This window comes from Aythya ferina, assembly GCF_964211825.1.
Source record: "Aythya ferina genome assembly, chromosome: Z".
In the NCBI taxonomy this organism is placed as follows: Eukaryota; Metazoa; Chordata; class Aves; order Anseriformes; family Anatidae; genus Aythya; species Aythya ferina.
Window position 1 is genome coordinate 82,991,790 of NC_140299.1, and position 26,115 is coordinate 83,017,904.

Consider the following 26,115-nt stretch of genomic DNA (forward strand, 5'->3'; position numbering starts at 1 on the left):
ATCCGTGGGAAATGAATTCGTTTGTGTGTTTCGTCCAGATATATACAGAATATTCCTCCTCCTGGGGTGGCGGGGAAGGGTGGGATAGATTTTAATAAGACAGAAGAAGAATCGAGACAATTTTTGTAATAAAGCCCTGCCTAAGCCAAGCTCTCACGGCAACAAATCCCCTGGCAGGAGGCCCACCAGTGGACCACATCCAAGACCTCAGCCTGAGCAGCGGCCAGGGGCTGTGCAGAGCAAGCCCAGTGCAGCTTATCACCTCTCCCCTCTGGCCCCTCCAAGCCCCATGGGTGGGCGCCATGACCTCGCCAGGGGAGCCCCGGCTCCCCCTGACCCCCAGCCCCCTTCCCCAGCCCACCGCCGGTGTTGTGATGAAGACGGGGCTTCTTCGTCGACCTGGTGGGTTAATTTCAGTAGCTGTGCTTTCCTTTATTCTTCCTGAGGTTTAAAACTGTGCCGGCAGCTGCATGCACATTCTTTCCCTTATTAGTTCAGTTCCCAGGCTGGCATTTTTGTCTCTGCTATAATTTTCATTTAAGCTAACAACTTACTTGCTGGGCTGCTCGTTTGAGTCAATAGTCATGAGGGTTTGCTGAGAACGCTAGCCAGGAGGCAAATGCCTGATGTTGTTTTGTCACTGTTGTTGTTTCAGAAAAAAAAAATAAATATATATATATATACATATATATATATATAAAATAATAATTAGAAACAGTGAGTCAGTGTATATATATATATATAAAATAATAATTAGAAACAGTGAGTCAGTGTTGGTGTTCTTGTGGTCAGCTATCATTTCTTTCGTGTTAACATGAAACCACGCAATGGCTTTTACTGCATATCAACGTATTGTGCCGGTTGTATCCTGCACTGATCTGCAGGCCGTCTTATTTCACTTACTTGACTGCTGTTGTACGGAGTGAAAATTGGTGAAGAATTTGACCTTTTTAGCTTTATGAGCATTTCACAATGAGCCTTAGAAACTCTACTTCTGATCTAATATGGTTGCTTAGTAAACGTTCATATTCAGGCTTGTAATCTGACTTGATAAAATTATTCATGTGTGTCTTTTCTTCCCATCAATACTTTGGCACAGCAACTGGGCAGATCAGTGTACAACAGTAGGATCCTGAGTTGCACACAATGTTCATCTGCCTTTGTGCAGACCGACAACTGCACGCGAATACAATATTCAGTATGTGCATGAGGAAATATTTTTGTTAGGCTTCTTTTTATAAGGCACAAAGGACTACGGTTGCTTTCTCTTTCCTTTTCTTTTCTTTTCTGTTTTTTTTTTTTTTCTTTTCTGTAAGAAATAAGACTACCACTTCCATATGTGATATTAAAAAGCTACGTCCCCCGTATCTTTTACTTTTGTAGTCAATGCTGAGATCTCAGCCAAGGGCACAGCCTAGGCATTTGCATGTCAAGATGAAAATAATCCATTTTGATCCTCTATAGAAAATGTGGTAATAGTGGAAGAAGCTCAGAAAACATTACCCATCTCTCTGTGCCATGGGAGTCTTGAGAGAATAACATTCCAGAGAAGGGTGTGATGCTGCAGTGCAGCACTGCCTCAAATGCTGGGAAGAGCACAAAGAAGAATTCAGACACAACAGTAGTCATCTTGACAAAAATTGGATCTATGCTGATGGAAAGAAAAAGAAAAAAGAAAAAGGAAAAAAAAAAAAAAAAAAAGACAGAAAAAAGACTGCCAAAATAAAGGCTGGCTTCGTCCCATTTAGTGACAGCACCTACCTGAGACAGGTGTATTTGAGATGTCTGTGATAGAGTTGTTTTGGCCATGGGCTCCTATTTACTTACCGGGCAAAGAGAGGACCCGGAGGTATTTATTAACTGTAGGAGGGATGAATTAAAACCAAGACATATTGGACAGATACTGAACAGATCAATTTATATGTAGATTTGCAGCTGAGTATGCACTGCTGTGTTTTGGCCATCAGATCTCTGCTTTTAGAGAACATTATGTAGCTGGAGCCGGTCTGGCTGAGGAATGTGCTGCCCAAGCCATGCAGTGTGTGCCCATACACCAGCACACCCTTGTGTGTTCTGGGGACAAAAATGTTTCTCCATCCAGAAAGCCTACAGAGAGGGAGAAGGAACAGAGCTGCTGCTTTCCAGAGCTGAAGGTCAATACCTGCTCTAGACTCAGGTTTTCAGAGCCACAGACATGAGCAGATGTGTGTAACTTAAAAATGATCATAGGCATTTTTAGAGATTAGGAAGTCCAACGTACAGAACCAAGTAAGGAAAAAAAAAAAAAAAAAGGTATCAAGTAAGCTCAAGCCTCATTTTGTACCGCCTTGTTGTCTCCTCGGACCATCGGCCTTTCCAGCTGAGGCCCTACAATGTAAACATCAACAATCCTGATTTTAAACTTGGCCTTTTGAGTGTCTATAAATTGCTAGAGGAAGTGCTCCCACACAGCTCACTCCCACATAAACAGTCAGCATGTAATGCAGTGTATTCCTTCTCCGTTCTCAGGTCTTGAGGAAATAAAAAGTCCCACTGGACTGGGGAAAAAAAAATGGAAAAGCATGTAATATGAAATAAAATATGTGGAAGATAATGGGCAAGAAATCCACAGGCTTAGTAAGAAATATGTTAGAGACTGATTTTCAAATAGAAGGCTGTTTGTGTATATTAATGGGGTAACAATATTGATGGACATATTTGGGGATTTACTCTTCATGTTACAATTTGGTTGTTATCCTCCTTCCTCTTAAATGTACTCTTTACTTATTACTAGGGCCTTCAGAACAAGCATGCCCAACCTATAGGACTGAAATATGGGAGCCAGGAAAATTACTGTCTGTCTCTCTTTTTGAGTTTGTTAATCCTCAAGGACTCGTCCTACCAAAATCCCATTTCTTTCCCTGTTCTCCAGAACAGAACTTCTTCCTCCGCTCACCTGAGAATTATTCAGGGTCCTCAGAGTTAAGTTTGAGATCTTTTCTGCAGCAAAATCGTATTTAAATCTCCTGGATATTTGGTAGGAGGCAAAGACTCAGAAACTGCAAAAATAATATGTGCTAAAATTTGCGGAAGGAATAAAATTAATGCATATGCCATAGCACTACCCTGTACTACTTCCCATCTGGGAGGAAAGAAATAGGCATTTCAGCTTAATAATATGCATGGTTCTCCCATTAGATTCCAGAATCTCTTAATGTAGATACACATCATTTTCTGGATATCAACAAACCACTTGAAGTATTATTTATACTCAAGGCTAGAATGATTGCCATGAGAATAATTGTGTAAAGGCTGGAATAGGAAAACAAAATTAACATCGCTGAATGGTATTCAGGCCTCAGTGATTTGGCAAACTTAGCAAAGATCACATGTCAGTTAAATGACAGATATGAGCCGTTGCAAAAAATATAGTGGTATTTCTTGAAAATATCTGATAGAGTAAAGGTTAATGTTATTAACATTCTGCTTGGTATGTAGTTGGTGTGAATGCAATATGTTCTTTATGATTTCTGTTTTCAAATATCAATGATACTTGATTTTTTTATTAATAGTGTGTAAGGATGTATTGATTTTCTTTCTTTGTAAAAATAATTAAAGCTGTTGAGCTTGGAAGAAAAAGATCTAAACAGATTAAATCCCAGCCTACATAACTGAGCCTACAAACTAATGCTTCCATCACTCATCACAGTATTTTATTCTTCTTGGCTAAATTCATTTCATGTTTTTCTCTCCAGGGTTTAAGAGCTGCTTTCTCCCATCCGACCTCTCCTCAACCTCCTTTGGAATCTGTAGATCCCTCTTTGTACCCTGAACCAGTATGAAACTTGTGAAACCAGTAAACATTCCCCAGGAAGAGGAAACGTGTACCATCCACCCTGTATCAATGGTTTGTGGGCTGATTCATTCTGCTTTTTCTAAGCCTGTCATGTAGACAGCTTTAATTCTTAAATGACACTTGTGTAACTGTAGGGAACTCATGTGCAAGTGATACACACGTGGTAATGTCTTTGACAGTATTGCTGTGGGTTAAGTTGTCTTTGTCTATCTTTTAAACAAGGGCACCCAGCCTCGTTCAGCCTTTCCTGATAGCTCTGCACTTTGTATTTCACTTGCTTTCATGTCTGTCCTCTCCTCAGTCTCAGATTTACAGTCACGGGTTTGCTCTCATGTCCCCATGGGAGACCTGTAAAGGGTGCTGTGATTTCCATAATTACCGATGACTACAGAAATTCCTCCAGTATGTGAATGTCTCCAGTTACTCATGCAGAGTTTAAGGAACACAAGTAAAAATATCTTCCCTGCCTCTTCCAAATATCTTAGAGCTCTGTCCCTGTTGCAAGAGGTGGGGAGGTAGAACACCTCATGTAAAGCTCTCTGTGTGGTGAGGAGAAAGGAGATGGCCACCAAGAGAGTGGCCACCAGAAAACCTACAGTGAATCAATCCCTGACAAATATTTCATAACAGTAGGAGAAATAACCTAGCAAAATCATGCTATGTTACAACTAGTGAATTTCAAACAAATGTAGGGGCATGAGAATGAAGGCTGGAAGGCTCCATACTCAAATTCCTAACCCAAATTCATCAAAATCTTTGGTGTCAGTGCTGCTCAACTCATCACTTTGGAAAAGGGTGTCAAGCTGTGGAACATAGACATGCCAGAGATCCATCAAGAGACACAACACAGTCATGGGGGGTAACACTTGAGCAGGCTTCTCCATGTCCCTTCGTGCTGCACACCTTCACCTGATGACGAGTAGTGTGCAGCCTGTTGACCCATAACAAGCACATCTCCCCTTTCATGTTTAACCATACAATGCAGGGTGTCGTTGCACATTATTTCCATGAGAGACAGGCAGATGGCACAAGAGTAAGTGAATTTTCAATTTGAACCATTAGTTCAGTTTTTGACCTGCCACCTCTTCTGTTCCAACCAACCTCTTAATCCACTTGATTTTAAAATTACGCGGGCTTTGATTTTACCCCTTGCTCACCCTTTAAATCTCATTTCTTATCCCCTAACTCAATTAATACAGCTTAGTTAAAATTGTTACAAACATCTTTTTTGGGATTATCCTCTTAATCATAATTTTAAAATGAATGGAATATTCAATAATCTGTACTCATGATGTAATCAGAAATTAAAAAAAAAAAATCCTATGAAAGCTATTTAATAATATTCTAAACTACTCAGCATTCAATTAAGGCTATTAGAAGATTAGAAAAGAGATAGAAAGATGAATAAGGAATAAATCTGACATCTTTACCCATTGTTTCTAAAATGAATGACCACATTTAGGTCTTCTGAAAAATAATATGGTAATACTTTTTTTCTCCCACAAGATCCTGCTTTAGAAACATGCTTTTGTGCTTGGGAGGGGAAGGGGAGGGGATTAAAGTCTTTGAAATTGCTCTATTAATACTGTGGGCGCACTGAGTATCAGCCTGTCTCTTCACCAGAGCCAAAACAAGCACCCAAATGCCAGGATCGTCTCCCTAACCAAAAGAAAAACCCTCTCCTCTCTGCAAAACTGGGAATGGTGTGGAGGTTTTTGCACAGGACCCAGATGCACTGCTCTAGCATGGGTACCCGGGGATGTTATGCACCCTTCCTTTCCCCCGTCATGCATCTTGTATCCCCTGGCCACTTCTCCCCATTTTCTTGGCTAGCCAGGACATGAGCGCCAAGCCATCATGCTCAGGAATGCCAAGCCAGCAGTTGTGGCTACATCTGACGTGCAGATGCAAGGCGTAAAGGCTTTCTGTAGTGGCTTTCAGCTTGGACACTCACACAGATTTCAAGCAGCCTTGGTCTGTTCTTTTATTTTTATTCTGTTTTTTTGTTTTTGTTTTTGTTTTTTTCTCTTTTTTTTTTCTGTTTTTTTTTTCCCTGTAGCCATTCGAAGGTGAAATGCTCCTCGCACTAAACCTATTCTAGAGGGATTTGGGATCTGATTGTGCATTTGTTCTACAAATAACTCCCACCCCAGCCTGCCAATCATTCCACTTGCATAATTTCTACAAAAGCCTGAGGGAGTTTTTCATGCAAAAGGACTTGAGGGTCAAGCACACTTTAGAAGAGATTCATTTTACTTTTTTCAAAGTAAACTTAAACAGCTTTAAAACTTGTCCACATTCCCAAGCCCAAATCAGAGCCAGTCACAAAAGGGCAAATTGTGGTCCACCGTGTATGTGTCCGAGGCTTGTTGTCCACCAGGACAAGGACCACTTGCTGCCCTTAGTGACAGCACTGAATTTTCACTGAGGTCAACGTGCACTGACTGAGGGTGTGAGACCCTTACAATAATTTCAGCAAAGTCAAACACTCCAAAGCTATGTCATCACAGCAGATTGCACTCTGAGAATAGCGGGAAGGAATTACATTGCACATTGTTAAAATGTTAGCAACCACATTTCATTTTTGAAAAGGCAATTTATTTGTCCTGAAATAAAGAGTTGATTATATCTCTTATTACTGTTACAAGAACTTGATATATCACAAAGTGGAAGAGTTACAACATGTACCAACTCTCAACCAGGAAAAATGAACCTGATTCATAATTCACTTTGAGAATGTCTAGTTAGTCAATCAAGTGATTTGTAATCATAAAGGCTGCCAGGAATTGAATGAATAATGGACCGTACTAAAATTCTCGGATTTTCTAGTATTCTTATTTCATTATGTGACTTTTATTGCTATTTCTGATAGTTGTCTCACTTTTGGCAGAACAAATTAAACTATTCATATTTACTGGAAGGAATATATTTGACTGTTTAATGCACATAATGAATACACAAACGGAGTGACCACTGCATGTAACAAATGACTGTCAGACTTTTCTCCACAGAAGCTAAACCTTTAGGATGTGAAGCTTGGATAGAAATGTTTTTTATCTCCCCAGCCCATCACCACCACCCCTGTTTTTCCCCTTGAAAGGATTTTTGGCGTAATCAATCTGAGCATATATTGTATTGTTACAGTACATTTTCTTGAGTTGTTTTATAACTATGGAAATGACATAATTCATATAGCATGGCATCTGCTAAAGAGCAACTGCTTTACACTCTTTCTTCAGCCGAGAAGCATCTTACAATATATGATTATCTATTAAGATGTGACCTCTAACTCTGTATTTTTACCAGTAATCTGGTAAAAATGGGTAGATAGTTCTAGATAGATCTGGAAATGAGAAACAACGACTCTAAACTCTGAAATTGTGCGGAAGTTGCAGCTTTAATATGTGCTAATTACATGCAAAAGTACAGATTTTTTTAATGTTTAGTTTCTTTTTTCAGACTTTTGCTGCAAAACAAAACTTTTAAAACGCACAGCTAGCATTAAACAGAAAGTCCTTTGCTTGTGTATCTCTCTCATACATGGTTTCTCATTGAAATTTTAACTCATTGTTCACTATCGCACTTATTGTTATCTTATACTATCCTATGCTTTCGACATCTTGACGATCGAATCAGATGGTGTTGTGATTTTATTCTCAACATTTTCCCCTATCTACAGAGTAGGTCAATTAGCAGATTTCTGCCTCGTGTTTTCATTTATATTTATGCTGTTTCAATTTTCTTTTACATGGTATGGGGTAGTATGTAAGATAGGGAAGATACAAATGTCAAGCAATAAAGTTAATTATAGAATATATTTCTACAAGAGCATTGTTGATATTTTAGACAGGATTTTAAGCATTTTGCTGGCCCTCTATCTGCAATCCAGATGTGAGGTCCAGACCCTCCCATTTAAAGCAACATTTTTTAATTCATTTCTCCACATGGTTTCACCTCAGAGTGGAGTACAACCAGTCTGGGACTAGAACGTGGCAATGGGAAAACAGCTATTTTGGGATGCTTCGGATCAGGCTCCCAAATAAACCTGAATTTAGAAAAACAAGATGCAGTTAGCCAAACTGGAACATAGCCAGGACACTGCTCCTACTGTTACAGGCATCCTCCTGCTATTTCATAATGATCGCAAGAGATCACTGCCTGCATTTTACACCTTCTCTGAAGCTGTTGTTATTTCAAAGGGACAATATCAAGTCAAATGTAAACTACAATTGAAGCGTAACCAGTTGCAAAGCTCACGTCCTGTGACATCTTTTTATTGCCAATGAAAACACAGCATTCTGAACTTAAATCTGTGGAAATATTCCTGGACCAAACAGGGTGCCATTGTGTCGGTAAATGAGAAAGGAAATTTGAAAACCGAAATGGCAAGAGTGATGAGATAATTTTGTCTGTGTTAACTAGGATGAGGTAAATGATGAAAGGTGTAATAAAACATTGAAATACTTTTGACTTCACTATTCAAATGCTAGGGAAAATCCACCACCAGCAGGGGAAAAAAAAAAAAAAAAAAAAAAAAAAAAAAAAAAGACAAAACAGTTGATTTTGATAGAGAAGTGTCATAGTTAATTTTTAATATTATTTATTTCTTTATTCCTGCTACTGTCATTTCAAAAGTGGGCATGGAATGCACAAACAAATAAAATGCACAAGGTCAAAATGTAGCTTTAGTCAATTATGCAGTATTTACTGCATTTACATCCAGAACTTTCTCCAACTAAAACCACTGTCAATGTCTAGCTGAAGGAGCACCATAAGCATCAGTCAACAAAGTTCATGTTGAGCTCTGTGGGAAAGGATATCCAGCAGGAGCCATTTTCCAATCTCCAGCTTGTGCAGAAATCTTGTGTCTGTCACATTAAAAATCAGTAGATTTTAGGATGAGACTTCTGTACCTCCCTCCCACAGCCACGCTCTCCAGCAAAACAGATACATGGTTTACTAGAGACAGTCTTCCTGGTATCCTGAAATATAGTAAAGCTGAAAAGCTGCTTAGAGACAGATCCACATTTCTTTAAGGAGGTTTAGCACAGTGCAAACTGAAAGAAATGGCTGGTGCAGCTGATTTTAATAGCTATGTAAAGCACTGGAGTTATGTGGGATCCCACCATTTTTAATGCATTGCCTGTGATCATAGTAATGAGGCACTTGTAGAGTAAGCCATGTACTTTTAACTTTTTACTCACTCGGGAAAAATGAAGTATCAATACAGTGACAGCTGTAAAACCGAAAACAAGAAATCCCTGCTAATTCATTTGGTGGTTTCATTCATGCCCTTTGTGGACAAGCAGAAATTTGTTATTCATTAAACACTGAGTTCTAACTAAACAAATAGATTTAATTATGCTATACTTTCCATGTTTTTGCAAACTACAGGACTTTGATCTTCGATATAAGAACACATACAACGGGGAGGTGAATTTTACTGCTGCTGGTATAAAAGCCCCATAATAGCAGAGGTTAATGGGTGGGCAAGAGACCATACTTCCTTTCTAAATACTGCCGAGGAGTGTGTGAGCATTAACCTCTTGAATGCCATTTCATACATTAAGCAACTTTGAATTTTTACGTGAATTAAAAACAAATAAATTCCTGGGAAAGTTGTAATTAAACCTCAGCAGACTTTTGAGACACCCACAGCATACCAGCTGTTGCTTATCTTTGTCTGCTTTGATGAAAATATCAAATTCATTGCTGGGAGAACACAGTTCTGGGGAAGTAACCATGCCCGGTTTTGGGGCCTGTGTCTGCGCCACAACGAACTTATTTTTTATTTATTTTTCCAACCCTTCATCTGGCCATTTGAACTTAGTTTCGCAGAGGTGAGCCAATAGCAAAGGGGCTGAGGTTCCCCGAAGGATCTCGAACCTCTGGAGCTGAGGTCTCTGCTCTGGCACGTACCCGGCCACTCCCTGCCTGCCCACATGTAAGGCGGTGAACACATAGCCCTCAGAAATGAAAAAAAAAACTACTCCCAGCAGTTGGATACACCAAAAATAAACTGTGTCAGAGGTCTGACTGAATGTTTACCTTTTCAGTCAGGATCCTCTCCTTAATGCTATCCAGAAGTTGGGCCCAGCGCCTAGTAATTGTCTTATACAAAGTATATAAGGAGATGGATCCGGGCTTAGCAAGGCGCGACTCCCCGCTGTGCCCATCAGAGAGGACGGCTTTGTTTCTCTTCCCCCCGGGATTTGTTTTTCCCCATACCTGTCGATTTGGGCCAGCCACAGCCAATGCTTGCATCTTCCACAACGTCAGGGTCTCAGCACTGCAGCAGCTCGGAGCAAAGCCTGAGACTCTAGCAATGTGTCAGAAAGGACTAATAAATGCAGCCAAAATCTGTTGTTTTAACCTGACTGGAAGACTGGGATTTAAAGCAGCTTCTTTTCCCTGTATCTTGCTTCTGTTATTAGTGTGAACTTGAAGTGATGGAAAATATTTCAGGAGTGCTGTAACACAGCATTTTGATGCTTCCCTGTTTAAAGAGCTGAAGAAATTGATATATTTTTCTGAAATGTTCTCCTGTCAAATTGGCATTTCCTTTGGAAATTGTCTTGATGGATAATTCCTGACTGGTTCACAGTTTGATGGGTTCCCACTATGCTGCCTCTTGCTCTGCACCACGGCAGATATCACGGCTCCTGGTGCATCACCTTCCCAGATCGGGCAGGGGATCTCTAGTACTAGACAGCTCCAGTACGAGCTTCTGGGTCAGGTATCTGCTGCCAGACACTTCCACACCAGGCAGCCTTTGCGCACGCAGGACCACAAACCCCTCCTGCCCTGTGGTGGGTGCACAGGTCATGGCCAGATTCAGCTCAGCTGCTGAGCTTTCCAGCTTACCCTGGTCCAGGTGTCTGGACCTGGACTCATAGATCTGGGATCCCACGACATGCCTGTTCTTGCAATTACCCAGCAGGAGCTGGTTTTCTGCCATTTAATGCCCTGTAGTCTTGGGCATTGCAAGCTGTGGTCCATCTGCTCTCTCTGCCTGGAGGGACTGGGATCCACATTGCCCTCTCCCTCTTTGCCCAAGCTCAAATCAGGTAAACACTCATGTTTCCTCATGCTCTCAGGGTGATTTGTGTCTGGGTCCAGCCTACACAGCTTCAGCCTGATTATGTAACTTATTGCACCCACACCAAGCCCCCTAGATACTCTTGCCCACAGGACCTTTCTCTCCAGCTCCAGATGAGGCCCAGAGGGATAATTAATGAAAGTTTAATATTTTTGGTAGCGTACCTCTCTCTTTTCTTCCTACAGGGTGCTTGGGAGCCCACAGCACCGTCATTTCTCCTATCATCAGGGGCTGGAAGGCTCAATATTTGACATCCAAATATTTGTGTGGAGCTAACTCCAATAAACCATTAACATTTAATAAACAACCTTCAACAATAAGCATTTATTTTCATTTATGTAACTGAAACAAGTCTGTTTTCAGACAGGCACTGAACTCCCTGGTACATCTGTGGAATTCCTGTGCTATGAGGGCAGTTGGACTAACATGAAAACAGGGTGTGACCGGAGTCAAGCCCCGTGTTTGTACCTAGTCCAGCGAGCCCTAGGAAACAATCAACCTGTGTTTTCACAGCATAAAATTTTCCTATTTTAATGGGAAGAGGGCTTGGAAAACTTACTATTCACCCACTTTTCTTCTTTCTCATGGATAAGAGGGTACAGATGGAAAATGTTGGAGAAAAACAAGACTCTTCCAAGTGACCTAAGTGGGAATGGCTACGCTGGTGTTGTACCACTGGTGAGAACCCTGCCGGGGCCAAAACTTCACATGGGCAGTCTCAAACCCAGCACAGGCATGCGTCCGTGCTTTGCCCAGAGACGAGATGATCCCAAGGTCGCAGCTGGAGGTTGTGTGTGGTCTGCATCCGGCAGGACCTTGGGGTGAATCACGCGGCTTTCGGCTCATCTGTGTCTCAGGCTCCATAAACGGGAACCGAGTTTTTAGAAGTGTGCCTTAGCAGAGCACAAATAGCTTTTTCCAGCTACAGTCTGTTTTGTTCCCTGGTGGGGAGCACTTCTTCACACAAACTTCTCCCAATCGATAGAGTGACAGCCCTAATGTATAGTTAGTGTATGTGTGAGGGTCATACAGCTGTCCCTTCAGTAGACATTAATCCTACATCCAGAACTATGCGAGAGGTTAATGTTTGCTAATCTAACAGACTCTGTTTCTCTCCAGTCCTGCAGGGATGAAAGGATGTGAGCTTCACTTAAGCTTTTCAAGTTTGGTCTGTGATGGATTCTGCCTGTTTTATTGCAAACGGGAGGGATGGGGGTGGACATCTGTCTCTGCTCCTAACTGAGGCTTTCCAAGCCAAGAATATTGTTACCATTTTTTGCCAAGAGTATAACTTTCCTTGGTGCTTAGCAAAGGAGCAGGGTTCCCTTTGCATAAGCTTGGAGAGGATTGGAAGGGGCAGAGCGGATGGGGGCATTTGCTCCCAAGCAAGACGAGCCCTGCATTCAGAGCCAAATCTCCCTGGGGCTTGGCTATCAGAGCAGGAAAAGCATGAACTGTTGCATTTGTGCCTTTCCTTTTCAGGTGGCCTGACAGTGATTAGCCATCGGGATCTGGGATGCCAGGCAGAGCCAGTCTGTGCTGTGGCTGAGCAGGGCAACCCTGTTATTCCAGAGGCACCTCTGGAGGGAAGCTCACAGCATTCCCCAGGACACCAGCTCTCCCTCCAGTCTTACTGCAGGCTAACCCACACCATATCATTTCTCCAGACAATGTAGTGATTTCTAGGGATTTCCCAAAACGCACCCACAACCCTCTTTATGACTTTATGACTCCCATTATAATTCCTTCCGAAACTACACTAGGTGGAGAAGGGAAAAGTTAGACTTTGCACACCACAGAGGGACTCATGCGAGTAAATATAAGAACATTGCTCAGGCAGGGCAAGGAGTATTTTCTGGCACTACATCAAGGAAATCATGCTGTGACCCAAGTACTGGTATTTGGATTCAACCCGAAACTACAGTAAATTAAAATAGGAAGTAGCAGGCTAACATCCTCCTGGAGAGCAGAAAAAAAAAAAAATATATATATATATATATATATATATATATATATATATACATATATACATATATATATATATGTATGTATGTATATATATATATATATATACAGGTCTGCAAGTTCCAAATTTCCTAGGCTTGAAATGCTTGAATGGATCTGTGCTATCCAGTACGATAAATTTTGTGTCCCTTTGAAAGTAGCTACTGAGCTACTCTCCTCACGAGGTAGATAGAGGTGAAATAAATGCCTCTCTGCTGCCGGTGCTATCCAAAAGTGCTGTTTTGGCATGGCACAGCCCTGCACAAGCCCCGACTGGAAGGACATCGGCACATGACAACACTACTTTTCACCACGGGACTAATTACCTCCAGAGTTTAACGTGGGAAGCCTAAATCAATGCAATTTTAGCGCAGCGTGGGGCAAGCCAATGGATCAGCACAGCTGCCCCGTGTCCGCGCTGGGCGAGGGGCGGGCAGAAAAAGGGTAAGGGGCGCAGTGCCCTGGGCTTCCCTCGGACCCTCTGGCCCCTCCACAGCCTGTGGGGGAAAGGAGCCGGCTGCCGCCCCCCCCCTCCCCCCCCGATGTGCCGAGGCCTGAGTTCCCGACCAATTTATCCGGATGGGACGCAGAGGAATTGGGGAGAGCCCGGTCCCCAAAACTCGTACCAGACCTGGTACAAACCTCGGTCCCCCCCGACTGGCCGGCAATAAGTTAGCTATAGGCGGCCCCGGGATTCTGAGAAAAAAATGGACTGTGAGCTCTACTCCGTCCTTCTGCGACTCCCACCCCTGCTGCTGGGCACGAACAAAACGTTTCGCCGCGACTGTCAAATGCCCGTCGTTCGCATGCAGCTGCCTCTGGAAATCGCTGTTGGAGCTAAGCAGCCCCCTCCGAAGGACCCCGCAACCCTTTTTATAAAAAGGGGAAAAGGGGAACGAAGGAAGGTGGACTCGGCTTCAGAAGCAGTGGTTTTGCAGCACAACAAGGAGAAAGGAAAAAAAAAAAAAAAACTTTATGGCTTTCCTGGGACTTCAGGATTTTGCGTTTCTATTTTTACAAGAATGGGCTGATTTGTCTTAGGCTATTACTGTCTATTACTGCTGGAAGTCCCGGGGAAAGGTGGGAAGCAGAGAATTCTGGCAATCTGCCTAAAGAGAAATCAATGAAACAAATTAATCCTTCGCAGGCTGCAATGACACAGTAATCCATCATTCAGAGCTGCTTTTATACACCAAATCAGAGAGCAGAGGAAAGAGCCCTGGGGGACATCACAGACAACAACTTACAGCAACACTGGGAAAATACTAAGGAATCAGTTTATTTAAAGAGGATAGATTTCAGTTGATTGCCTATTTCGTTTTATAGAGATTTTTCTTCCATAGTGCTGTGAAGCTCTGGGCGGATGGCTCTATCTGCCGCGTGCTGGCTCCCCGGGTCTCCTCCGTGGGTTTTCAGTAGGACTGGGGGGAAAATGGGGGAAAGAAAAGGAATAAAAAATAGAAGGAGCCCTTTTGCCCGCGATGGGCAGGTGGCTGACACCGGCTCCTGGGACCGGGAAGGGGGAGGCTCCTCGGAGCCCCGGGGGCTGCACAGGATCGGGCCCCGCAGCCGGGGTCGGATCCCGACCCCCCGTTTTCAGCCCGGAGTAGGGGCAGGGTGGCGAGATTAGAAGTCCCCCGGTGCCCAAAGGGACAGAGGGACGGGGCCGGCACCTGACCTTCCCTCGGGATGTGGGGGACCCAGAAGCGAGGTCCCCCGGTGCCGGCGGCGGAGGGCAGCCTCGGTGTCTCCCAGGAGCCCCCCGCAGAGCCGGGGGCCGACTCGGGCAGGCGTCGGACAGCAAGGCTCTGGAAATCCGCGCAAAAATGCAAGGAACAGCCCCAGGACGGACGGGCGGACGGACAGACAGACAGACGAAGGAGGGGGCGGCTGGAGCGGGGACAGCCCGTGCTGCTGTCTGTCGGGGTGCTATTAGGAGGGTTTTATTTTCTCGCCCCCTTAAGGGCAAAGAGGTAATTTTGGTAGCCCGTTTTGCGTGTTGGTTTCACCACCCTGGACACTTGGGAGGCATGTTTTATTCCGGCTCTCCCTTACTTTGAAGAGATGGATAATGTAAGGACCTGGTGGTGCTGCTGGGGTCAGGAGAAGTATGCTAATTGGGGAGCCTAATTGCTTCAAGCAGTCATGCCTCTAAACATGGAGAGCGCCGTTGATGGAGTCAGTCTGTTCCTAATAAAATGAAGAAGCACTGAATTAAATTCCCAAGAAAGGGACTATAAAAGTTTCCACAGTGTAACTAAATGACTTCACCTATACTATTACCCCTCGGATGACATCTTGAAAGAAGGCAGACTCAATACAGCCTCCATATTCATAAATTGGCTGCGCTTAGGCCAGTAAATCTGGAATGATTTAAAAAGGCTTTTTCATCCTCCCAATCAAATGAAGTCATTGTTAATTAGATGTTTTCTGTTAACAATGTCGCTGTTCCCTGCGTTACCTGCTCACACGTTTAGTGAACTTCTTGCAACATCTGGACCAGCAGAGCTTGGGTGTCGGGGTTGGGTTTTTTTGGGTGGTTTGGGTGGTGGGTTTTTTTTCGGTGTCAGGTTGAAAGGTGGTTTCCTTCCTCGTTTCGGGGCTGCATCTTTTCATCCAGCTGCTGGCGGGATAAATGCCGCCTCTGGATGCTGTTGGAGGTCGCAGATGTTCCCAGGGCGCAGCCCCAGCCCGCCCAGGAGGGTTTCGGGGTGTTCATGGGCCCTCTTTCCCTGCTCAGGACACCTGCGGAGAGGGGCACAGCCCTGGGGACAACCATGGAGAGGGAAAAGAAGCTCAAACTTCCAGCCGGAGCCGGGATAATAATAATAATAATAATGATAATAATAATAATAATAATAATAATAATTTTTTAAAAAAGGAAACCCGCAGCCCGAACGCAATGAGGAGCGAGGAGAGATGCTGGTACACGTCTCTCAGGGTTTGGTGCCTTCACCGGACGCGTGTCTTCTCCTGCCCCTCCGCCCCGAGGCACGGCGGCGCTGCCCTTCTCCACCCTCACCCCCGGCGGCGGAGCGGAGCCGGGGGCTGCGCGCCCGTCCCGGGGCCCACGTGTGGGGAGCAGGACACGGGGCCGCGCCCGTGGCCCCCTGCCCTAACAAGGGGCGTCGGGGGCGCGCCGAGACCCAGGGGCCCCGCGGGGACGCGCGGGGGAGCGCGGGGGCGCGCTCGGTGCGGCGCGGCTGAGCCCTCGCTTCCCCGGGCTGGCTGTAGGGAAGCAGGGGCGTCCTGCTTAATTAGGCGGAGCAGGTGTTTTGCCAAGTGCTTTGTACCTAAACTGGTGACCTCGTCAGAATTCCCCCGCAATCCTTTGTGCCGTGTAAGCCCGTCTTCATCCTACTTAGAATGATTCGGTCGTGTGCTTCGTGTGTCTTTCTCCCGGAATTGGCTCCAAATAAACGGATCAGGAATGTAAAACTATCCCCCCAAGACATACGACGAGGAATTGTCAAGGAGACTTTGGTCCACTATCCATGTCTATTATGCCAGTCACTCATAATGATCCCTTGTGGTGTGTCATACGTCATCATGACACTGATCCATGAAACAGTTTAATGCTATTCGGGGATGCTCCGGCATAGCGCAGCCTCCACCTTTGCAACTCACTGCAGATAAACCCCCTGCCTTCCTCTCCGAAGGAGCTCCGCATACCCTAAATCAAAAGCAACCATCCCGGGCACTTTGTGGCCAAGCGCACGCCGCTCGAGGTTGCTAGCTGTTTCCCTGGGCCGGGGGGGGGGCTGCTTCGTCTTCCCCCCTCCTCCTTTTTGCCTCGCACCTCACATCCCAGCAGCCATCCTCACCCACTTTTTGCTTTTGCCCCCGCCGCTCCTCTCGGTGTGTTACCCCCTGCGTTAGACTTTCCCGCACTCCCGAAATTAAACGGGGAAAGATGCGCTTCCACAACCGAGCTATCTATATCGCGCGTGGGCGAGAGGCAGCGTCTCCTCGCTGTGTACACACAAACCCGCGTGTGCCGGCTGCGGGGGGGGGGGAGGGGGGCACACACGGCGGGCTGCGGGGGGGCTGCGTGGCGCGACCCCACTCCCACGCGGTCCCACGGAGCAGACAGCACCGTGCCCGTCTGCTCACAGCCGCTTCCAGCCCGCGGCCACCCGCCCTGCCTGAGCGCCCTCCCCACGCCCCCAGGACATACGAGGGGCGATGGGGGCACGGCCGGGGGGTGCCGAGCTGCCAGCGGCCCCCCCACGGAGGCCAGACGGGGGCTGCTGCTCCGACGGTCACCTCGCCCCGACGGCAGCGGGGCTGCTCCGGAGCTCGGGGGATGCTCCGGTCCCGCGGGGCAGGATGCTCCGGGGGACATCCCGCCGACCCCTGGCCCGACAGCGAGGCTCCGACGGCTTGGCCCGACTCGGCCCAGCTCGGCCCGGCTCGGCCCGGCTCGGCCCGGCTGTGCGGGTTAGGCTCGGGGCAGCCGGACCCGGTGCAGCTGCTCCGCTCCGTCTGCGGGAGGGAGGCAGACAATAGCGGCAGCTGAAACACCTGCTATCTATCACGGCAATAAAATATGTACAGTAATGTGGAGTAATTGCTCTTTCCGCTTCCAGAGGGAGCTCAAAGCTGGAAAATCAAGGTTAGAGTCTTCCAAACTGTAAACAATTTCCACAGGGCACATCCAAAGCATACGCAGATAGACAGGGAGACAGACAGAGAGAGTTCCCGGTTTGTCTCAGAAGGGACTTTAAGATTCATTTAACATAGTGCGAAGAGGGATAAAGAGTCTGTCAACGTGTATTAATCTGTTTAGCTGCAGCACGGGGCTGGGAAACTTTTACCTGTGCGCAGCGCAGGCAGGGAAGCCGGCAGAAAAGCGAGCGGGAGGTAAAAGGTGAGCGGGGATCCGAGCCGATTTACGGCCGGATTAGTGCCGCAGTAATTAATTCACCGCAGACCACAGGGCTGTGCAGACAGGATACATATATGTATATATATAAATATATGTGTGTGTGCACACATTCTGCCTGGAAATAGCGGCGAAGATGTGTGGCATCCAGGCAGGGACCTCACGCTGGTGCGCACACCTGCGGCCGCGTGTGAGCGCTCGTGTAAACGCGTGTAAACGTCGTGGGCGTGCGGAGCGAGTCTCTCACCGTGCACCTGAGCGTGCGCCCACGTCCCCGGGTGTTTTTCCTCCGTGTCTTTGCCGTGCAAGCGTGCACCCGTCCCACGGGTCTTATTGAGCGCACACGGTCCCGCTCGGCCGTTCGCAGTTCAATATCGGCCGGCACTAAAAATTTAATGCTGACTCGGAAATGGCAAACTCTAGTTAAAACCCCCTCGAGGACGGACCCCTCGAAGAGCGGCTGGGACGGGGGTTTTGGGGAGACCCGTCGCTTCCCCGCTGCTCCGCAGAGGACGGGCGCGGGGAAATCACCGCTGCGCCGGGCTCGGCCAGCGATCCAGAGGCCAAAACCTCTCCCCATCCTCCTGCTGCCCGGGTCGTGCCCACCCGGTGCTGCCCGCTCACCTGCGCAGCCCGGGCCACCCCTGCCTCCTGCCCTGCCCGGGGGCTGCTCCCCGCTCCCCACCGCACCCGCAGTGTGCGGGGGGGGCCGCTCCCCGCCGCCTGCCCCCGGCCCCCGCCGCCCTCCCCGCCGCCGGTGCCGCATCCTGCGTATAAATCACCGAGAACGAGCTGCAGGTTCGTTTCCTTCGGGGAAAAATAAACAAGTAAAAATAAATAAATGAACCCGGCTTTATTGCTCTTTTAGCAGAGGGATGGCGTGTCTCCGCTTATAAAAGGCGCGGGGGGGGGGAGAAGACAGTACGTTAAGCGTCCCCGCCGTCTCCCTGACAAGTCATTACACCTTTATCCACCACCAATTAACCACACCTCGGGGGGTTGCTCCTCGCGGCGAAGCCCAGCCTGAAACCGAGGGGTCCCCCCGCATCCCGACAAGGGCTGGGGACGGGGCCGGCCCCGGCTGCGCGCAGGCGGGCGGAGCGGATCCGCACCCGCGCAGAGGGGCGGACAGAGGCGGGGGCACCGGGGGACAGCCTCGGCCCAGGGAGGCTCCTCTGACCCTGCGGGGCTCCTCCTCGGGCAGGCAAAACTTTTTTTTTCTCTCTTCCTCTCCCCCCCTCCCAGCCCCTGCCAAACTAGGCACCCCGGGCTGGAGCCCTGATCCGCAACACGGTCCAGCAAACAGCCCTGTTTATCACCTCACAGTGCCAGTTTTATGCGCTGTAATGCGACATAGGCATGAGTGAATAAGCGCTGAGAGCTCCGGGAACACGCGAATGAGCACGGTGAAATGCCACCTTCCTTACCTGTCCCTTTTCCTAGCCACCTCGAACAAAAGGCATCCAGGAAGCTTTTTGTGACACTGAATTAATTCCAAATATTTGGTACACAAACTTAGCAAGCCTAAAGGAGATTAATTTTCCACAGTAATCCAATTAAAAGATTTCTAAAGTAATCTTTTTTGAAAAAAAAAATAGTGCAGGGCTAAAGAGGAAAATCGTTTTTATGACAGTGATTTATTGCGCCAGTTTGGTCTACAGAAAGAGGCTTTCCTCACTTTGAGATGACCACTCTTCTCCCCCCACACCCCTACCCCCCCGAGGGCGCAAATATACCCTAGCATACAAGTGACTCCGTCTGTTTATTGTATTTTATTTTTATTTTCTGGAGAGCCCGTCGTCCGGGACCGAATCCCGCCCTTAGCGCACCAAGGAAGGGAGTTTGGTCGCTCACAAGTACCCTAGACTTTTTAAAGTGCTAATAGATTTATGGTCTCTTTTCCGACGCCCATCCAGAGTAATTAGCACATATGTTCTAAATAGATGATAGTTTTGTGAGCAATAAAGCAATTACCCATCGCTGGAGCTGACAGTTCCTCCAACTAAACTCCAACCAGCAGCTAATTGGAAAAGTCATTTCAGCTCCATTGTCTGCAATTAGTCCTGCTAAACTATTACACCCAAACTACCTGGTTTGAGGTTTATTTATTCATTTCTATTTGCATTTACAGACGTTTACCAAGTCACGCTGAACTTTTCCAGGCGACGGAGCCGGCTTTCTCGAGAGAGCCAGGCTCCCATCTCCGCAGTGCTGGAGGGCTCAGTGTCTGCCCACCGTGCTGAGATGGTTTGATTAAGAAATTAAAAAAAAAAAAAAAAAAAAAAAAGTGTATTTTCCTCGGTCAGGGTGCCCCCTTGCCCCCCCCCCGGTGGCATCGGAGACTGCGGTCCCTTTCGGTGGCAGCGGAGGACGGCGGGCGGACTGCGGTCGGGGGAGCACTTTTCCGCCACCCCCCGAAACCCCTCGACCCCCTCCCCACTTTAAAGAGATGTGTGGGGGGGAATTAAAAGGCGGTCCGGGCTCAGGACTTGTGCACAGTGAGTGGAAAAAATGTGTTAAACATCGGTTTGACGCCCCACCGGAGCTTCAAAATATATACCGGCTGGATTTCTTCTACTTAATTTAATCTTTATTGGACTGGGCTTCTTCTCGCCATCTATTCAGCAGAAGTCCCAGCAAAACGCATCACAGGAGAGAAGGGGGGGGAAAGGCGGGGGCAGGACTGCTTAGCCCTTCGTTTGAACCGCGGACTTTAGCAGGTATTTAGCGGGGAGGCACTCCAAGGAGTTTGAAGTAGGTTTCTTAAGTCAAGACTTCTGCCCATGGTTTGAGCTGGTCCTGCAGTGGGGAAGATTTGTGTGTTGGGATGGGAACTTGTAGCCCTGGCAACAAAGTAGTCACTTGAAGGAATTTACAGCCAAAGCATCCCGGACCCAGAGAGAAACGCCAATTTCTGAGCGGCTAGGAGGGAAGAGATAGTGCCCTGGCGTGAGCCTCTGGAACAAAGCTTTTTTTATCTGCTAGCGGCCCCCACTTTCGCCCGCCTACCCTTTTTATTTAAAAGCCATTTTCCCTTCACCCTAAGCCCCAAAAAAAACAACAGCCCGCCTCGGCACGGTGACCGCTGCCTGCGACCGAAAGCCGCGGGCACCTCCCGCGCACCGCCGGGCTCGGGCAATCAGCACACCCGTGTTAATTGCCCCCCTCTGGGGCTGCAGATCCCTGCGCGGCCGGGGCCACGACCACCCCCCCCGTACCCTCTCTCCATCCCCCCAAAACAGCGTAAGACACGCTCTTCCGACGGCTCTGGCTGGGCGAAACCCAAAGCCGGGAGGCTCTGCGGGCCAGGGGGGAGCAGCGGCCCTGCGGGCAGCGCCGTTCCCGGCTGGGGGTCGAGGGGCAGCGGCATGGACCCCCCCGGGCCGGGCAGGGGGTCCTGCCCCGTGGGGAGCGCGGCTGCGGGCTGGGGGAGCCTCCGCGGGTGCGCAGGGGGCCGCAGCGCCAGCCGGGCGGCCCCGGGGCAAGAGCGTTTTCGTGGCTCTCAGGGCTTCCTCCCCAACCACACACACACATTCACACACACACACACCTCTCTTTTTTTTTTTTTTTTTTTTTTTCCCCCTTTTTTCCATTACGAGCGATTAGATGGTGTCTATTCAAAGTTGCTGATCCAGAGAGAAAATAGGAGTAGATAAAAGGAGATTTCAAGTGACCTCCTCGTCCCTTTCACACCAACCTGAGCCCTAGAATAGCCAAGGATCAACTCGGACAAAAGCCCTTTCCTTTTCCCTTTCAGCTTCAGAAGATTCAGTGCAAGGGGTTAACAATAAAACATATAACTCTAGCCCCGTTTGGTAGGATCAGGCAATTTTGTATACCTTATTAACGACACCGTTGGATATGCCCGGGCTTCACCCCTAGAAACGTGTGAATAAAAAAAGCCTGCGGATGGTAAAATACATAGCAGTCATTTACAGCTTTTGTGTTGGGCTGGAGCGATTTGTTGTGTTTATTCTGTTTAGCCTAAACTTTATCTAAAGCGCATCCTCGTCCTCCCCACGCAGACGGAATGCGCTGTAATAAACATATCTCCCTCCTGACAGTTTAAGTGAAAATGCTAAGGTTTATTACTTAGATCAACTTCTGATGAGGTAAATATGATTATATCCTTACTGCTGGTACCAGCAACACCACCGCATTTTCCCCAGCAAAACACTTTTGCACCATTTTATCTCGGATGCAGGGGAGAAAGTGACAGTAAATGCTTAGACGTGCTCGAGCCGGTCTTTGGTCTGCGGAAAGTCCAGCTCGGATCTACTTCTGATGGACTAATCCCTGCAGTAAAAGAAATGGGATATCTGACAGGTAACTATTAAGGAAATGATTATATAGTGCAGCCGATTGTATTGTCAGGACAATCTAACAACTTTCAAACTCGTTTCCAAACGTCAGCTTTTCCTCAAAAGCCCTAGCCCAGTTCGGAATAATAAATAACACCAAATTCATCCCTAACAGAAGTCGAGGATTTAAGACACGGTCAGACGTGTTTCAATGCAAAGCCTCGCGTTAATGGCTTTTGTACACTTTTGTTTCTTTTGGCTTCAGCGCTTAGATCACCGCAGCTTTATTTGTGCCGAAAGTAAATATTTGGTCCTGGATTCACCAGTGTGTTGAAAATGATTCCCAGATTTGCCTTATATAGGAAGGTTTGATTTGCATCAAGAGGTCATCAATTTCTTTTCCTGGAGTCTGCTTGGGAATTGCTATGCTCCTTTATGCTGTCAGACAAGTGGCCTTCGGTTTGGGTGCTTTCTCTCCCCTCCCCACGCAGACGTCTTTTTTTACTTCCAGGAACACATATCTTTTTTTTTTTTTTTTCCTTTCTTTAGGAAAAAAAAAAAAAAAAAAGGAAAAAGAAAATGAAAGAAAGCGAAAAAGAAAGAAAAAGAAAAGGGAAAAGGCAGACTTTCGGATGTTCAGGCTTCTCTGTTTGGATGGATGGCGAGCGCAAAGTTGTGATTCAGCGCTCTGCTTTCGGGTTGGCACCGCAGCCCGGTACTTCTGAGCGCTAACAAATGACAAACCCCGGCTCGGCGCGGCCCCGCTGCCGGGGAGGCTGCGGGGACGGCAGATTGCCTTCCCGAGGGGGTGGCGGGCGGGGGGGTCCGCTGTCACGCCGCTTTTTGCCAATCCCGTCTAAAATAATTCACGGGAGCACAGGCGGGGAGGCGGCGGCGGGGGGCGGGGGGGCGGCGCGGGGTTGCGCACCCGCGGAGGGCCACGGGCAGCGGGGCAGAGCCCCCCAGCACCGCCACCACCTCCCGTGACCCCCCCCCGGGGCCCTCGTCCACGGGAAGGTCGCGCCGGAGGCGGCGTGGGGAGCCCACTCCCACGAGTGATTTAATAGAAGATTATTAGGCGAGGGGGGGGAGCGGCTGGGGAGGGGGTTGCGGGCGTGGGGCAGCGCTGGGGGGGTGGGAGAAGGATAAGGAGGAGACCCCCCCCCCCTTGGGCGAGGCGTGGGTCTGGCGACAGGCTGCGAGGATGACCCCGGAGGGCCGTGGTGATGGCGGAGGGGACACCTGCAGGGGAGAGGGGGGTGCCCCCGGGGGGTGCCCACCCAGCGGCAGGCCGGGGGGTCCGGCCACACAAAGCCCCCCGGCGGCCCTCGGGGGGGGGCGAGGGGATGGAGGGCGGCAGGCTGAGGGCAGGTGCCCCAGGGAGCAGCCCTAAGTCCCGGGAGGAGCCAGCCCTGGTCCCCCCGGGAGGTTCACGCACAGACACACGGACAGACACACGGACGGGGGATACAGTCCCCGGCGGAGACCCCTTCCCAAATCGGGGAGCGATCGCTTCTCCCCCCGTGAAACACCACCTCGGGTGCGTGCATCCTCTGCTGCACCGGTCAGACAACTCGGTTGTCCTTCAGGGCTGGCCAGGGAATGGGAGACGGAATGGGAAAAGGGGGGAAATGTAAAAATTTAAAGCAAAAAATAAGGGAAAGAAGAGAAAGGCCTGGGAAGGAAGGCCCCAGCGCTGGTGATGGGAGATGAGGCCTGGCTTGGGCAACGCTGGCTGGCGAGGCCTGGCCGAGGATGCTGCGGGGGCAGCCGAGCCGTGCCGAGCCATGCCGAGCCGTACCAGGGCCCCCTCCCCAATTTGGGAGCTCCATCTCTTCTCACAGTGCCCGCGGCCCGGCTGGGAGCAGGGCAAAAGGAGTCCCCAGTGTCCCTCTTGTCCCTGCCACATCCCGCCCTGTCCCCTGGCGGAGCAGGAGACGTGAAAATGCTGGAAGTTGGGGAGACAGAGAGGGAAATTTTTACACGTCAGAACCGCTCGCCGGGTCCTGTGACAGCAGCCTACATATTTATTGTCCCCCATCTCCTCCGCTCCCTGCGTGTGCATATATGCACACACACACATGTGAGTCCGCGCGTGTGGTGTGTGTGACGGTGTTTTTGTACACGTACACTGCTCGCAGGGCTCGGCAGGTGAGGCCGGCGTTTAACATTTGGTTTTTGGAAAACCCGGGGAGCAAATCTCAACTCCCTGCTCGCCCGCCGCGCTCTGCCGTGCCGCTCAGAGAACAGCCCTACCTGCAACTGGCTTTCACATTACGCCCCCCACGCCTGCCCCCCCCCCAGAAATAGCGTTTAGAAGTTGTCACCGCTCATCTCCAGAATGAACTTTTCCTTCCCGCAGGGGACGAGGGGACGAGAGACAGGGGCTGGCGCGGCCCCGGGTTGGGTTACACCAAGGGGAAAGAGGGAGATACAGAAAGGGAAGGAAAGGGGAAAAAAAAAAAAAAAAAAAAAAAAAAAGACAAAAATAAATACACACATCAAACCCTAAATCCTTTCAAAGCTCAGATCCCCCAAGCCTGAGGAAAGCGGAGTGCGGGGCGACGGAGGGGAAATAAGGGCTGAGCCCCTCAGAGATGCTCGGCGCGCTCTCCTCTGCCCATCCCGGACCCGCAGAGGTTAGAGAGCGATCACAGCTCATTTCCCAATTACACGCGAGCTGTGGCCGTTTCTGCGCGCCCCTGCAATTCGCCGGGGAGAGGAGAGGAGAGGAGAGAGGAGAGAAGGGCAGAGGAGATGCCTCCCGCCGGCTGCGCTTCGCTCGCACCCGGGACACGGCCGTGGGCACGGGGACAGGGCGCCGCGGGGGGGCTTCTCCCCACGACCCCCACGAACTTCCCCGGCCCTCCCAGCACCGGCTGGCTGGTGCGATGATGCTGTCGCCTTTTCCCTGGGCGAGGCAGCGAAGGGTCCGCGGCGAGGCGAGGGGAGCCCGCACCTCCCCGCCGCGCTCCCCCTTCCCGCAGCAGCGCGACTCGGGTGGGTTTGAGCTGTCCCCCCCCCCGCCCGCTCCTGCTCGTCTCGTCTCGGAGGCATCTGATTGCTGCCCCTTTAATCTGTTGACACTATCACGCAGATAAACAGGCTGCCATCGATCTTTTCATTAGGTGATCGCATAACAAACAGAGCAGGTGAAAAAGGAGAGCGCGCTGGGATGCTCGCAACTTGTGCTCGGGGGCTGCGAGGGGTGGCCGCCCGCCCGCCGCCCGTGCCCCCGCCACCCGCGTGGGGCCGCCCGGAGAAACACGCGTGTCAGAGGGGCCGGAGGGGGGGGGAGTGTGCAAATACCCACACACGGGGGGGGGTCGGGGGTTTGGGGAGGGGGTCTGGGCTCATGGTCAAAGCAGCGGTGTCGGCGCCCCCGGAGCGGGAACGAGGGGCTGAGGCCGGGCCGGGGGCGTCCCGGGGCGGGGGCAGGGTGTCCCCGCCAGGCGCTGCGCCCCCGCCGCCCCCCGAAAGCCCGAGGACGAGGAGCGAGACTTGCCTGGGGTGGCCGGGCCGGGAGCGGGGCCGGCGGTGCGGGAGGAGCCGGGCTCCGGCGGCGGGGTCCGTCCAGCTCCGCTCAGGCTTTCTCCCTCTGCCTGTGTCTGTGTCTGTGTCTCTGTCTCTCTCTCTCTCTCTCCCTCTCTCTCCGTGCCTTGCTCTGCCTCTTTTACTCCCTGTCTCTTCACAGTCTGGGGAGTAAAATCTGGATGATATACATACCGAGCTTGCTTTTTTTGTCTGATTTAATCTTATTCGTTTCACCTTTTCAATGACCAAGAGACAGGACCGAGAGTTTATTTAGAAAGAGGGAGAGAGAGGAAAGGAGCCTACTGTTGCATAGTCAATAACATCCTTTTTATCAATGCAATATACAATAGAGACGGCTTGGCCAAGGGACTCATTGAAAATCTCTTCATTATTTCGGGACAAAATCAAGCGTTTATTCTGATCTCAGAAATGATGAAGGATTCTCCTTTCCAGCCGA

General features: G+C 49.1%; 1 protein-coding gene across 1 annotated transcript in view; it reads right to left on the minus strand.

Moving 5' to 3' along the window:
* LOC311427136 (uncharacterized protein) overlaps nucleotides 1–26,115 on the minus strand; it is a gene marked incomplete at its 5' end in the record, with an annotated part of 115,966 nt that overhangs the window by 86,451 nt on the left and 3,400 nt on the right. The window contains one exon of the mRNA XM_084504225.1: nucleotides 25,630–25,794. The remainder of the gene's footprint in view (nucleotides 1–25,629; nucleotides 25,795–26,115) is intronic.